The following is a 15,000-nucleotide window of genomic DNA, read 5'->3' as shown; positions in this document are numbered from 1 at the left end:
TTTTATCAAGGATTTATTTTTTTTCCATTCTCTGATTTGTGGTTCGGTAGGTTTAATTTTGTGTTTTTGTCTTTTCCCTTCTTCCTTGTTTGTTTTGTCTCTCTCTTCTTTCTTGTTTGCTTTTTTTTTTCCCTTTTACCTTCATGTCCTGGTTCCTCTCCGGGGTTTGCTTCTCTCGCGGTTTCTTAGTTTTTTGTTTTTGTTTTTGTTTTCATAGTTTTTTTGTTAGTTATTGTATTTGTTCTTTGTGTTTTGTTTGTTTGTTTCCTTGCTTCGTCGCGTCTCGTCGCTACCCTGTCCTACCTTACACTACCGTAGCCTGCCCTACCTTACCTTTTCCTTCCTTTCCCTTTTCTACCCTACCTCATCTCACGTTTTCTTTCCCTTCCTCTCCCCTTTTCCCTTTCCTCTTTCCCTACCCTTCTCTTCTCTACCCTTCCTCATCCTACCCAACCCAACCCAACCCTACCTTACTTTACCTTACCTTACCCTACTTATCCTTGCCCCGTCCTGTCCTACCAAATTTGATCATACTCTCCCCTCCCCTCCTTCTTCCCTTCCCTTCCCCTTCCCTCCCCTCTCCCCACCTTCTCCCCTCCCCTCCCCTCCCCAGCCCGCGCGCCGCCCCCGGGCCCGGGTCTCGCCCCCTTATCGGAGAGTGATGAGCCCCTTTGTGTCCGAGAGATTTACCGCCGCCTCCTCGTTACGACACCCCCCTCCCCCCCTCCCTCCCTCCCTCCCTCCCCCCGTCGCGCCCGCCCATGACTCACGGGGCAGGGCGCTCGTGGGCTCCCGGGCGCTGCAGGGGCATGGGCGGCCGTAGGAGATCTGGGCGAGGGCGGGAGGGGTTGGGAGGGGCGGGTGAGGGTTTTGTGTGTGTGTGTGTGTGTGTGTGTGTGTGTGTGTGTGTGTGTGTGTGTGTGTGCGTGTGCGTGTGCGTGTGCGTGTGCGTGTGCGTGTGCGTGTGCGTATGTGTATGTGTGTGTGTGTGTGTGTGTGTGTGTGTAAAGAGAGAGAGAGAGAGAGAGAGAGAGAGAGAGAGAGAGAGAGAGAGAGAGAGAGAGAGAGAGAGAGAGAGAGAGAGAGAGAGAGAGAGAGAGAGAGAGAGAGAGAGAGAGAGAGAGAGAGAGAGAGACACTGTTTATCAGTCTGGTATTCATTCAGTCAGTCAATTCATTCAGTCAATATATCATCAGTTTGTCTGCCTGCCTGTCTATCTGCCCGGTTGCCGTATCCAGCACACCCGTACGACCCCATACACTGTGTATGCTACCTCCCTCTGCCCCAAATCCACCGCCAATCGCCAGCCCCGCGAGCCCGAGAAACCGGTGCCGGGGCTTCCAGGGGCCGTCGCGGAGGGCAATTAGGGCTGGTCTCCTCTGGCTCGCTGCTCCAGGTTTCTGCTGACGCCACTGGCGGCTCACGGAGATGGCAGGGATCGCCGTTGATCCCGGGTTGCTGTGGCTTGCTGTGGCTTGCTGTGGCTTACTGTGGCATGCTGTGGCTTTCTTTTTCTCTCGTTTCTGGGGTCGGAGGCTGTTAGTGTGGTGGATGTATCGTTGGCGCGTTTGGGATGTCCGTGGGATGAGTGGAGGGACTTGGTTAGTTCATGGTCAGCTCCTGTTGGGACTCCTGTTCGAGACGAAATGGGCGCGAGAAAATGTAGAGTACTGTGCACTGGGTGGTCTGTTAAGGCAGAACCCCAGCATATATCAAATTACCTTTACAGTTATACACACACGCGCGCACACGCACGCACACGCACACGCACACGCACATACACGCACACGTACACGCACACGCGACGCACACGCACACACACACACACACACACACACACACACACACACACACACACACACACACACACACACATATATATATATATATATATATATATATATATATATATATATATATATATATATATATATATATACAAACACACACACACACACACACACACACACACACACACACACACACACACACACACACACACACACACACACACACACACACACACACACACACACACACACACACACACATACATACATACATATGTATGCATGTTTATGTTTTGGTACTTGTATACATATTTGTATACATATTTGGTATTTGTATGCATATGTATGTATGTACGTATGTATGCATATGTGGATAGATAGATATGTGTACATATATGTTTGTAATTTTGCATGCATGTATGTGTGTGCATACGTACGGCAACTCTAGAAGTCTGGAAACTGTATTTTTGTATTGTGACAAAATGTAAAAGAAATTTTGGCTTTAAAAGTGGGACGTCTAGATGAGCACAACAGGTCTCTCTCTGCCTAGGCCTGAAGAAGTCGCCGCGGCACTGAGAAGCCCCTAGAAGGAAACTTCGCGGCCTCCAGGAAGCGTCACGACCGGCCCGACGAGAAGTTACGAAGTTTGTTTTTATGTGGTGTCAGCTGTGGCGGTGTTGTTGGATGAGCAAGCGGGGAATTCAACACTTTTCTTGATTCGTTGCTTTTCTTCTGCAGAGCGAAGGCCATTTCAGTATGTTTCAGTGCTCCCGTTATTGAAAGAATCGTACTTTCTGATTCGTTGCTTTTCCTCTGCAGAGCGAAGATCATTTCAGTATATTCCAATACTCCCGTTATTGAAAGAATTCGTACTTTCTGATTCGTTGCTTTTCTTCTGCAGAGCGAAGGTTATTTCAGTGCTCTCGTTAGTGAAAGAATTCGTACGGGAAACGTCATCGAACCCTTTTCGAAGCCTCGCGAAGCGTAATCAGGAAACAGCTTCAGTCACGAGGCCTAGAATCCCGTCAGGATGATTCCCTCGGCGAGAGCGAGACCCCCCCCCCCCCCCCCGCGGGTCTCGATAGGTCCCTCCTCCCGCGCCTCGAGTCCGCACGCCCATTGTGCCATGGTCCCGGGGGGAGGGGGGGTCACGAGGGGGTCGTGGGGGGAAGGGGGTCCCATCGGAGGGTTCAAGGGCTTCGTCGACGGTGCCTGTGCGTCTCGAAGCGTCCTCTCGCTGGGACACGGAAGATCGGGGCGTCGGTAGCTTAACAGAGGGGTGGAGGTTGTGGTGGATGGTGTGGACCCCCCCGGGCGCTGCGCTATTCATGTAGGGCGTAAAGGCATGGTGGACGCGTGTATGCCCGGCCCCATGTGTAGGCATTTACGCACACAGATTCGCGTATACCTCGTAACACGTGTGCGGTCTGTGGTGCTCAGTATGACCCAAGTGTGAAGACATTCTCATAAAGATGTAGCCTGGGGAAAGGTAACCTGTGCTGCTCCTCTACTCTGAAAATTCTATCGTCATGTAAAGTATTATATGTATTTGCTCATCATTGCTATCATTATTTTAGCATATATCAGAACCCCTCCTGTAATCGTAAAAGCGTTTCTCTCTTACTCTTGTCTCTCTCTTTATCTCTCGTCTTTTGTCTCTCTCTTACTCTTGTCTCTCTGTCTCTCTCTCTCTTCTCTTGTCTCTCATACTCTAGTCACACTCTCTCTTCTCTTGTCTCTCTCTCTCTCTTCTTTGGTCTCTCTCTCTCTCTTCTCTTGTCTCTCTCTTACTCTTCTCTCTCTTCTCTTGTCTCTCTCATAATCTTGTCTCTCTCTCTTCTCTTCTCTTGTCTCTCTCTTTCTCTCTCTATCTTCTCTTGCGAGGATTTATGGCGCGGACGGTATTAAAGGGACCGAGCATCGCCTCCACGAAGGGCCTCCGCGACGAATGGCCGCGCCACGCCCTCGAGTCGCAGCGTAAACAGAGCGAGGGAGGCCGCCCCACGTCCGATCGAGGAGATAGGATACCAGGAATTCCTCGCAGGCGGCACCGGGGAGGATGCAAGGGGGGTGGGGGGGAGGATGTTGGGGCAGGGTTAAAAGTGGGTGAATCTTTTGGACAGTTGGATGTGCGCTTGCTTATCTGTGCGTGTAGTGTGTGTGGTCTGCCTGCGTTTCTTTCTTTCTCTGTCTGTCTGTCTGTCTCTCTCTCTCTCTCTCTCTCTCTCTCTCTCTCTCTCTCTCTCTCTCCTCTCTCTCTCTCTCTCTCTCTCTCTCTCTCTCTCTCTCTCTCTCTCTCTCCCCCCCCTACCACATCCTTTTGAGATGTAATCTTTTGTCTCAGTAAAACTTGCTCAAAGTCAAAAAAGTTTCTCTTCTTCTTTCCCTCCCTCCCTCCCCTTTCTTTCTCTTTCCCTTTCCATTTCTCTCTCCCTCTTCCTTTTCCTTTTCCCTTTTTCTTTCTTACCTTTCTTCTTCCCTTCCTTTTCCTTCTCCCTTTCCCATTCCCATTCTCTTATCTCTTCCTCTTCCCCTTCACACCTCTCCCTTCCCTCCTTCCTCTCGGCCCGTCTTCTCCCACCCTCCCGGGGCCTCCGCCTCCTCTCCCCTTCCCCCCTTCCCCCCTCCTCCCGCACTCATACCGCACCCGGCCGGCGACCAGAGTGGACAGGGGTCGGCCCAAGGCGAGGCGTGGGTGGGGCGGAGGAGGCGCTGGAGGCGGAGGAGGAGAAGGAGGCGCTGGCTCCGTCGCCCCCATTAGGGCATCGGTGTAAAGCGAAAGGGGAGGGCGGAGGGGGAGAGGGAGCGAGAGGGAGGGGAGGGACTTTATCACCCCCCATTAGGGCATCCGTGTTAAGCGAAGGAAAGGGGAAGGGAGGGGTGGAGGTGGGGGTGGGGGAGTCGCTGCGTCACCCCCATTTGGGACATCCTTGTAAGGCTCTCGGATCGGGAAGGGGGAGAGGGGGGAGGAGGGGAGGGGGGAGGGCACCCGGGCGGCTCTCTTTGGTCCTGTGGCGGGGACCGGGGGTGGCGCTGGGTTTGTGCTGGGGTTGCTGGGGTTTCTTTGGCTTCTTTTCTCCTTATTTGGGGCGGCTATCTGGAATTATTGGTTTTGATGGTTATAATGATTGTTTTTTTCATCATGATTGTTTTATTTTCATCATCGTCATTATCATCATCATCATCATCATCATCATCATTATCATTATCATCTTCATCATCACTATCATCATCATCACCACCATTATTGTCACTCATCACCACCACCTCCTTTAGCCCCCCCCCCCATCCTCGGCGCCTGTCCTCCCCTCCCCCCTCCCGCTGTGAGATGACGCCCTTTTTATTATTAATTCCTCACGTTTTCCCCTCTTTATTTCCAGTTATGATGGTGACCTCGGCTGCCGTTGACCTGCAAGAGCACCAAGCTTGAACGTGAAGGTGAGTCAGTCGGGCGGTGATGGTGTGGGGACGAGTCGGATGGGAAGTGGGGGGTGGTGGTGGGGAGTGAGGGAGGGGGGGAGAATGATGAGGATGGGGGGGAAAAGGGGAAAGGATGGTGGGGGGGAAGGGATTTGGGGGAAGGGGGGTAGGATGGGGGGGGGGGAAGTGATGGTGAGGGTGGATGGGGGGGCGGGGGGGGGGGGGGTGAGGGGGGGGGGGTGGGGGGGGGGTGGAGGGGGGGGGGCGGGAAGTGATGGTGAGGGGGTAGAGGGGGGGGGGGAGGAGGGGGAAGGGGGTGAGGGGGGGGTAGGGGGTGGGGGGGGGGGAAGTGATGGTGAGGGGGGGTAGGAGGGGGGGTGAGGTGGGGGGGGGGGGGGTGGGGTGGGGGTTTGGGGGGATGGGGGGGGAGGGGGGGTGATGGTGGGGGGGTGGAGGGGGGGAAAGGGGAAGTTTTGGGGGGGGTAGGGGGGGGGGGAAGGGGGAGGGGGGAGGCAAAAGGGACAGGAGACTGGTGAGGAGGGGGAAGTAGGTAGGATGGAGAGGATGAGGATAGTGAAACGGGAGATGATGGTGATGACGATGATTACGATGGTGATGATGATGATGGTGAGATGCATTGGAAGGAGCTGAAAGATAAGGATGGTGAAATAGGTCGGATTGGAATGAGGATAGTGAGATATATGGTGATGGTGAGGTAGTTGAGTATGGTGAAACAAGTAGGCAGGAGACAGCGATGGCGAAGGTTAGAAAGAAATAGATAGACGATGATGGCGAAAGAGGAAGATAGTGACCGGCAGCGAAGACGTAAGTATTAATGGTGATGAGTGGACAAGAATGGTGAGGCTCTGTGGTGACGAGAGAGGAGACCTGGGAAAAGGGGGGTAAAGGGAACGTTTGGTGAGGGGGGGGGGGGGGTGAGGGGGTTGAGAGATGGCGTTGGTGGTGAATGGTGATGAAAGGTCGCCGGGATGGGCCGGGGGGGAAAGAAAAGGGGGGGGGGGTCTGCGCGGGAGGGGTAACCCGGGGGGTGGCCGGCGACGAGTGTGGTGAGTCGAAGGTGCGAGGGGTGTGATGAGTGTGATGAATGTGATGAGTCGAATGAGTGATGGTTCGGGGGGGGGAAATGAGGGGAATTTGATATGTATGAATCAAAAAAATTTATAAAAAAGTATTATGAGTGTGATGAGTCAAAAGTGGATAGTGTGTGATAAAAAAGGGTGATGTCGAATGGATGAGTGTATATTTTAAAGTTTTTGAAAAAATTGATGACTAAAAAGTGATGAGTGTAATATCTAGAAAGTGTGATGAGTGTGATGACAAGAAGGGGGAGCGCCGGCGAGGGAAGGCGAGAGGGGCCGGTTTTGTATATGTTGGTGATCCGAGGCAGATAAACATGATGAGGGCCTTCGAGGAGGAGGTTCGAGTCGTGTGGTGAGGGAGGAGGGGGGGGAGGGGGGGGAGGGGGGGGAGGAGGAGGAGGGGAGGGGGGGGGGGGGAGGAGGAGGAGGAGGAGGGGGGGGGGGGAGGAGGAGGAGAGGAAGGGAAAGGAGAAGGGAAGGAGAGGAGGGAAAAAGGGGGGAAGGAAGGGGAAAGGGAGGGAAGGGGAAGGAAAGTTGAGTGAGACAGAGAAAGGGAGAGAGAAAGAAGAAAAAAGACAGCAGAAGACAAGAAGACAGACAAACAGACAGACAGACAGACAGACAAATAGACTGGCAGACGGAGGCAGGCAGACAGACAGACAGACAGACGCAGGCAGGCAGCAGGCAGGGGCCCCGGGTGAAAAGGGTTGGGCGCCCCCATCCCAGTGTCAGCAAAGGATTAGCCGGAAAGGCGGCGTCGGGGGGCCTGAACCCCCGTGTCATCGCGTCAGGCCCCAAAAGGGGTCGCTGTCTGAGGGGCTCGGCCCCTCCCCTTTTCCTCCCCCCCTCCCCCCACCTCTCCTTCTTCCCTTTCCCTTCCCCCCTTTTCCCTCTTTCTTCCCCATACCCCTTCCTTTTTTTGCCTCCCCCCCCTTTTTCCCCCCCCTCCCCCCTTTTTCTTTCCCCCCCCTCTCCCTTTTTCCCTTTTCCCCCCCCCCCTTTTTTTCCTTTTCCACCCCCCCTTCCCTTTCCTTCCCCCTTTCTCCCCTTTTCCCCCCTTCCTCCTTCCCCCCCCCCTCTCCCCTTCCACCCTTCCCTTTTATTTTCCCCCTTTCCCCCCCCCCCCCTTCCTTTTTACCCCCCCTTTTTTTCCCCCCCCCTTTTTCTTTCCCTTCCCCCTTCTTTTTCTCCTTTCCCCCCCCCCTTTTTTCCCCTTCCTTTCCCCCCCCCCTTTTTCCCCTTTCCCCCCTTTACCTTTCCCCCCCTTTCCCCTTGCTTTTTTGCCCCCTCCTTCCCTTTTTTCACCCTCTTTTTTTCTTCTCCCCCCCCCTTCCCTTTCTTTCCCCCCCTTCTTCCCCCCCCCCCTTTTTAAAACCTTTCCCTTTCTTCTTCCCCCCTTTTTCCCCCCCCACCCTTCCCTTTTCCCCCCCCCATTCCCCTTTTTCCCCCCTTTTCCCCCCTCTTTTTTAACCCCCTTTTTTCCTCATTTTTCCCCCTTTCCCTTTCCCCCTCTGCTTTTCCTTTCCCTTTTCCTTTTTTTTTCATTTTCCCCTCCCCCCAAAACCCCCCCCCACCCCCCATTTTTCCCTTTTCCCCCTTTTTTTCCTTCTTTTTTTTCCCCCCTCTTCGGCCCTTTCCCCTTTTTCCCTTTCCCCCCCATTTTTTCTCCCCCCCCTCTCCCTTTTCTCCCTTCCCCCATTTCCCGGCCCTTCTTCACCCCTTTCCCCCCCCCCATCACTTCCCCCCCTTCTTCAAGTTCCCCTCCCCTTTTTCCCCTTCCCCCCTCCCCCCCCCCTTCTTTCCCCCCTCCCCCCCCCCCCCTGTAGTTTTCCCTTCAACCCCCCTTCCCCCCCTTCCCCCCATCCCCTCCCCCCCTTCCCCCCCCTTCCCCCTCCCTCGCCCCCCCCTTTCCCCCCTTCCCCTTCCCCCCCCCCCCTCCCCCCCTTTCCTTCCCCCCGCCCCCCCCTCCCCCTTTTGGCCTAAAGCTGAAAGTGTGATTATGATTCTCGCGTCGGATTATCAGAACGACGCGGTTTAAATTACCGACTAATTAAACTTTTGCGTGGCTCCTGCGTGGTGTTGCGTTGCCGAATGAGAGGGAGTCCGTTGTGCCGCCTTTGTTCGTTCGTGTAATTGGTTATTTATATGTGGACGCGCTTGTGGGGGTTTGGGGTTCACTCGCACTATACCCCCGCCCCCCCCGCCCCCGCCCCCGGTATATGTGTTGTATATGTAGTGTATATGTATTTTTTTATATATATATATATATATATATATTTTTATATATATATATATATATATATATATATTTTTATATATTTTATATATATTATTTATATTAATTTTTATATATGTGTTGTGTGTGTGTGTGTGTGTGTGTGTGTGTGTGTTTTTTGTGTGTGCTTGTGTCTGTGTGTGTGGGGTGGTGTGTGTGTGTGTGTGTGTGTGTGTGTGTGTGTGTGTGTGTGTGTGTGTGTGTGTGTGTGTGTGTGTGTGTGTGTGTGTGTGTGTGTGTGTGTGTGCGGGGGTGTGTGTGTGTTTTGTGTGAGTGTATGTATATGTTTATATGTATGTTTTATGTTTATTTTGCATGTAGGCCTGTGTGTATTTGCGCATGTATTTATATCTGTGTATGTATGATATAAGTTCATCGCCCATGTCATGAATTATATGTTAATATTTGAAGTTTATAGTTACCGATCACGGGAATCTTGTTATTTTTTTAAACAAGAAAAAGGGCCCTTTCCTGTTTACCTTTCATGGGGGCCCTTTTCCCCCACATGTTGAAAAAGGAAATTGCTTGTAAATGCTCAAGGGGGGAGGGGCGGGGGGGGGTGAAGGGGAAGATGGAAGGGAATTGAAGGGAAGATAGAGGGGGGGGGGGGGTAAGGGCGGGGTTAGGGACAGGGACGGGGACAAAAAAACGGACAGACAGACAGACAGACAGGTAGATAGTCAGACATGTAGACAGGATGACAGGCAGGCAGACACAGACAGATAGACAGACGGACATGTAGACAGGCAGGCAGACAAACAGGCAGACAGGCAGACACAGACAGACATGTAGACAGGCAGACAGACAGGCAGGCAGACAGACAGACAAAATGAAGAAATTGCCGAGGAAAGAAAATCCCGAGGAAAATAAGTGCATCAAAAGAAAAAAAGAATAAAAAGTGATACAAGAAAGAGGAAAGAGATAAAGAGGGAGAAAAAGAGTGGGGCAGAAAGCGGACGCATGGCAACCGGGCTTGGAACACAGGGGAAAAAAGGGGAAAAACAGTGAAGAGAAAGATAACGAGATTGCGAACAAGGGGACCTCATTATTCCTTTTAAAACCCTGCGGGCCCTTCACGGCGGATTTTTCTCCTCTCTCTCTCTTTTTCTCTTTTTTTTCTTTTCTTTTTTTTTTTTTCTCGCTCCTTTTTTTTTTCCGTTTCGTTTTTTCTTTTTTTTTTTTTTTTTTTTTTTTCCTTTTTTTTTCCGCTTTTTTTTTTTTTTTTTTTGTTTCGCTCTCCTTTTCCCGCTCTCCCTCTTCCTTCCTCCTCTCCTCTCCTCCTCTCGCTCTCCTCTCGCTCTCCTCCTTCTCTCTCTCTCTCTCTCTCTCTCTCTCTCTCTCTCTCTCTCTCTCTCTCTCTCTCTCTCTCTCTCTCTCTCTCTCTCTCTCTCTCTCTCTCTCTCCTCTCCTCTCCCTTTCCCTCCCCCCTCCCTCTCCCTTTCCCTCCCCCTCCCTTTCCCTTTTCCCCCCCCCCCTCCCCTTTTCTCTCCCCCTCTCCCTTCCCCCCCCCTCCCTTTTCTCCCCCCTTCTCCCCCCCTCCCTCCCTCTCCCCCCTCCCCCCCTCTCTCCCTCACCCATCCATCTAAACTACTTCTATCCATTTTTTCAAACCCCCTTTCTCCCCATTTGTCTCTTATTAGAAAAAAAAAAAAAAAAAAAACTGAAAGCAACCCTGACCTGTATAAAATAGAAAAAAATAGAAAAACCAAAATCCTTCTCTCTCTCTTCTTTCTTTCTTTCTTTCTTTCTTTCTTCTTTCTCTCTTTCTCTCTTCTCTCTCTCTCTCTCTCCTCCTCTCTCTCTCTCTCTCTCTCTCTCTCTCTCTCTCTCTCTCTCTCTATCTCTCTCTCTCTCTCTCTCCCTCCCTCTTCCTCCCTCTCTCTCTCCCTCCCTCCCTCCTCCCCCTCCCTCCCTCCCTCCCTCCCTCCCTCCCCCCCTCCTCCCTCCCTCCCCCTCCCTCCCTCTCCCTCTCCCCACCTCTCTCTCTCCCCCCCTTTCCCCCCCTCCTCTCCCCCTCCCCCCTTCCCTCCCCCCCCCTCCGGCAGCACTTTTCCCCCGGCCAGGGGCATGGGCCCCTGCTGACTCGAAATGTGTTCCCCGGTGCGGGCGATTCCTCGTCTGCGCCTCCCCTTGGCACCTCGGCCGGGCGGGCGCTGACAGTAATGTTCGCTACCCCTAAATTTTTTTTGTTTTGGGGGTTTTTCCCTTTGGGGCCGGGAGATTGTCTTCCTTCGGCTTGTTTTTCCCTTCCGGCGTATCGAAAAGCGAAGGTGAGGTTTTTTGGGGGCTTCAATTTTTTTTTATTATTTTTTTCTTTTCTCTTATTTTTTCCCACTTTTTTGGGGTTCGTTCGTTTTTTTTTTTTATTATTTTTTTCTTTTCTTTTTTTTCCTATTTTCACTTTTAGTCGGGGGGTTTTCAAAATTTGCAAAATAGGAAGCCGTCGGTGGGGCTTTTATCTCGTGGTGGGATTTTTTTTTTTTTTTTTTCATTCATTTTGTTGAAACCAGACGGATTTCGGGTTAAAAGGGAAAAAAATTATATATATATTATATTTTTATATATTATTTTTATTATATATATAATATATATATATATAAATTTCGACTGGTATTTAATTGACGTTGATGGTTTTAAAATGGTTTTAAAAAGCAGCGTCCGCGGTGCCTCGTCGAAAACGGCTTCGTCCTGGTTAAAATAAATCGACATTGAAAGACCCCGGGAGCCGAGGGTGGTCGGCGGCGTTCCCCTCCCCGCGGTGGCGATTCCCGGGCGCAGGGCTCCCGGGCTCAAATTTTACCTGATCCCCCTACCCTCTCCCCTTCCCCCTATCCTCCTCCTCCTCCTCTTTCTCCTCCTCCTCCTCCTCCTCCTCCTCTTCCTCCTCCTCCACCCCTCCCTCCTCCTCCTCCTCCCCTCCCCTCCCCCCCCCTCCCCCTCCCCCTCCCCCCTCCCCCCCCCCCCCCCCTCCCCCCCCCTCCTCCCCCACCCCCCCTCCTCCTCCTCCCTCCTCCTCCTCCCCCTCCCCCCTCCCCCCTTTCCCCCCCTCCTCTTCCTTCCTCCCCGTGACGCGGGGGGGGCTGCAAATGGCGGGTGGTGCCCCCGGCCGACAAACCCCCTCCTATTGCCCAAACATTTTTTTTTCCTGGGGTTCCCCCTCTGGCTCTCCCCCCGGGTGGAAGAGGTTGGCTCCTGGGGGTTTGTGTCAAGTGTAGGCGGTCTGGGGGGGGCGGGAGTGCCACCTCATGCTGCCAGGGGCCTCGGGACGGGACCTTTGGGAACCCGGGAAGGGGTGATTTTTTTTTTTTTTCTTTAGGTTTTTTTGCCCCTGTTTCAAGGGGGAAAGATTTTTTGACTCCTGTTTAAAGGGGGAAGCTCCCTGTTTCAGTGGGAAGCCGCGTTTGTGATGGTGTGCCCCGCCGGCCCGAGGACCGGAGGCGGAGACGGGCTTTCTACGGCTTCGGGGGGAATCGTCTCGTGTTGGTTTTTCCCTGTTGGCCCGGTGGTGATTGTGGTGGGGGTGTCGCTGGGGCGGGTGGGGGGGGGGGTTTATGGGGGCCCACTTTAACTTTCTTTCCCTGCTGGTCTGAGTGCGAATGTACGCTTTTGGACAAAAAAAGGGTTTTTTATTTTAGACTTTTGGGAAAAATTTTGAAATTTGGGGGAAAACGGGGAGGTGACTTTTGGTGGGGGCAGTTAGAATGTAATGCAGGTTTGGCGTTGTAATAGGGGGGGGGCGGGGGTGGGGAGGGAAAAATGGGGACGGGAATGGGGGCGTAAGTGGAGGTGTAAACAACGTGCGGGGGCGAAAAACAAGAAAAGGGCGAGGGGGGGGCATTTAAAAGGGTGGGGGTTGGGGGGCGTGCCCGCCTCAACCCCGCCTGCCCCAACCCGTGTGAAGGCGCCGGGGGCCGGCCCCGGCGGGAGGTTTCGTTTAGGGGGAGGCGGCCGCAAGTCGGCGTGCGTCGTGCGTGCGTGCGTGCGTCCGTCCCGCTTGCGTGCGTGGTGGTTTGTTTGTGTGTGTGGTGTGTGTGTGTGTGTGTGTGTGGCGGGGGTGCGTGGTGTGTGTGTGCGCGCGTGCGTTTTCGCGGCGTGCGGGACGTGTCTCCCGGGCTTGTGTACGTGTTTGTTTGTGTGCCGTGCACGTTTGTCGTCCTTTGTGGCGTGGGAAATGCGGCGGCGGCTCGGGACGGGGGGGGCGGTGGGAGGGGCCGGGCGGTGGCTCAAACCGACGGCGGGGTCGTGGCCTGTCCCCCTGCCCCGCCGCGTCTCTCCTCCCGGGGAGGACGTCTCGCCGGTCCGTTCAGTGGCGGAAGAAATGGGTGCGCGCCTTCGTTTTTCCCCCTTGATGCGTGGTAAGAACGGGGGACGGGGGCCTTGAATTATACCCGATATAAAAATTGAGAAATGCAGAATGGAAGCGAGGTCGTCGCCGCCAAACGTTCACCGTAAAAACTACAACAACAGCAACAGAAACCCCCAACAGCGCGGAATCTTGAAGGGAAGCCTCGTGCGACTTAAAGTAAAAACCTGATACAAAACCCACCTGCCTCTCCCGCGCCCCCGCCACGCCCTCGCTGGCTCCCCTGCCCCTTTTCCCGCCTTCGTCGCTCTCTCCCTTCATCCTCTCTTCCCCCTCGCTCTCCCTTCGTCGCTCTCTCTTTCTCGGTCCCCCCCTTCGTCCTCCCCCCCTTTTGCTCTCTCCCTCCTTTCCCCCCCTTCGTCGCTCCCCCCTCCACCCGTTCTCCCCCTCCTTCGCTCTCTCTCTCCGTCGCTCTCTCCCCCCTTTTTGGATTAAAAAAAAAATTTTTGTTTTGTTTTTTTTTTTTTCCCTCATTATGTTTTTTTTATCTTTGTATGTTTTCCTTTCTTTTTTGTATTATTTGCCTTTTTCTTTCTTCTGTTTTTTTTTCTTCCCTTTTCTTCCTTCTTCTTTTTTTCTTTTTTTTTTTCCTTTCTCTTTTCCCTTTTCTCTTTCCCCTCTTTCTCCTCTTTTCTCTCTCTTCTTTTCTCTCTTCTCCTTCTTCCTCCTTCCTTCTTCTCCCTTCCCTCTTCCTCCTTCTCCTCCTCCCTTCCTTTTTCCCTTCTCTTTTCTCCCTTTTTCCCCCCTCCTCTTTCTCTCTCCTCTTTCTTCCTTTCTTTCTCTCTCTCCTTTCCCCCCTTTTCTTCTTTTTCCTTTTCTTCCTTTCTCTTTCCTTCTTCTTTCTTCTCTTTTCTCTTCTTCTCTTCTTCTCTCCTTCTTTCTCTCCTTCTCTCTCTCTCTCTCTCTCTCTTTCTCTTTTCTTCTCTTCTCTTCTCTCTTTCTCTCTTTCTCTCTTTCTCTCTTCTCTTTTCTCTTCTCTTTCTCTTTCTCTTCTTTTTCTCTCTCTCTCTTTCTCTCTCTCTCTTTCTCTCTCTCTCTTCTCTCTCTCTCTTCTCTCTCTCTCTTCTTCTTCTCTCTTCCTTTTTTTTTTTTTTTTAAACTTTTTTTCTGTTTTTTTTTTTTTTTTTTTTTTATCCTTCTCCTCCCCTCTTTTTCGTCCCTTCTTCCTTCCTCAATTCCCTCCCTTTTTTCCCATTCCCCCCCCCCCTCCTCCCTTCCAGCCTCCCCTTGTCCTTCTCACTCCCCCCTTTCCCCCCAGCCTCCCCCTTCCCCCCCCTCCCTCCCTCCCCTTTCCTTTTCCTTTCCTTCTCCCCTTCCCCCCGTCTTTTCCCCCCTTCCCCTCCCCCCCTTCTCCCATTCCCCCCCCTTTTTTTAAAACCCCCTCCCCCCCGCCTCTCCACCTCCTCCCTTCCTCCCTTCCCTCCCCTTCCTTCACCCCCCCCCCTCCCCCCCCCCTCTCCCCTCCCTTCCCCCCTTTCCCCCCATTGGTCCTCCCCACCCCTCCCCCCTCTCCCCCCCTCCCCCCTCCCCCCTTCCTCCCCCTCCCCCTCCCAACCCCTCCCCCCCCCCCCCCTCTCCTTTTCTCAAGGTTTTTATATTCCCTTAATCAGTCAAACTAAAAGGGCAAAAGGGGTTTTCTTTTTGGGCTTGGCGAAGGGCCGGTGAATGGGAGAAAAGAAGAGGAAGAGGAGGAGGAGGAGAAAGAATAAGGTTAGAGAGGAGGGAAGAAAGGAAAAGAGGAGGAGGGGGGAAGAGGGGGGAAATGGGGATAAGGGATAACAAAAAAAAAAATGATGGAAATAAAAAGAAGGGAAAAAAATTTGAAAATAAAAAAATGAAAAAAAAATTTGATAATTTAAAGGAAAAATCAATAAAAAAAAGAAGAAAAGTGAGGGAAAGAATAAAACATGAATAAAAAAAAGAATAAATTTTTTAATAAAATGAGAAAGGAAAATTTAAAATAAAGTGATAAATAGATGAGTGAAATGAAAATAAGAATAAAGAAAGAGAGTGATGAAAAAGAAGTGGAAAATGAGAACAAAGAAATGGAAA

The 15,000-nt window shown here is 52.4% G+C and overlaps 1 protein-coding gene across 2 annotated transcripts in view; it reads left to right on the top strand.

The window, feature by feature from the left end:
- LOC113804138 (adenomatous polyposis coli protein) overlaps positions 1–15,000 on the top strand; it is a 360,688-nt gene that overhangs the window by 20,349 nt on the left and 325,339 nt on the right. For both annotated transcript variants that reach the window (XM_070138164.1, XM_070138166.1), the window contains exon 2: positions 5,171–5,228. The gene's annotated coding sequence lies outside the window, so the exon portion shown is untranslated. The remainder of the gene's footprint in view (positions 1–5,170; positions 5,229–15,000) is intronic.

Source organism: Penaeus vannamei, chromosome 24, assembly GCF_042767895.1.
Source record: "Penaeus vannamei isolate JL-2024 chromosome 24, ASM4276789v1, whole genome shotgun sequence".
Taxonomy (NCBI): Eukaryota; Metazoa; Arthropoda; class Malacostraca; order Decapoda; family Penaeidae; genus Penaeus; species Penaeus vannamei.
This window is presented reverse-complemented; position numbering and strand designations above follow the sequence as displayed.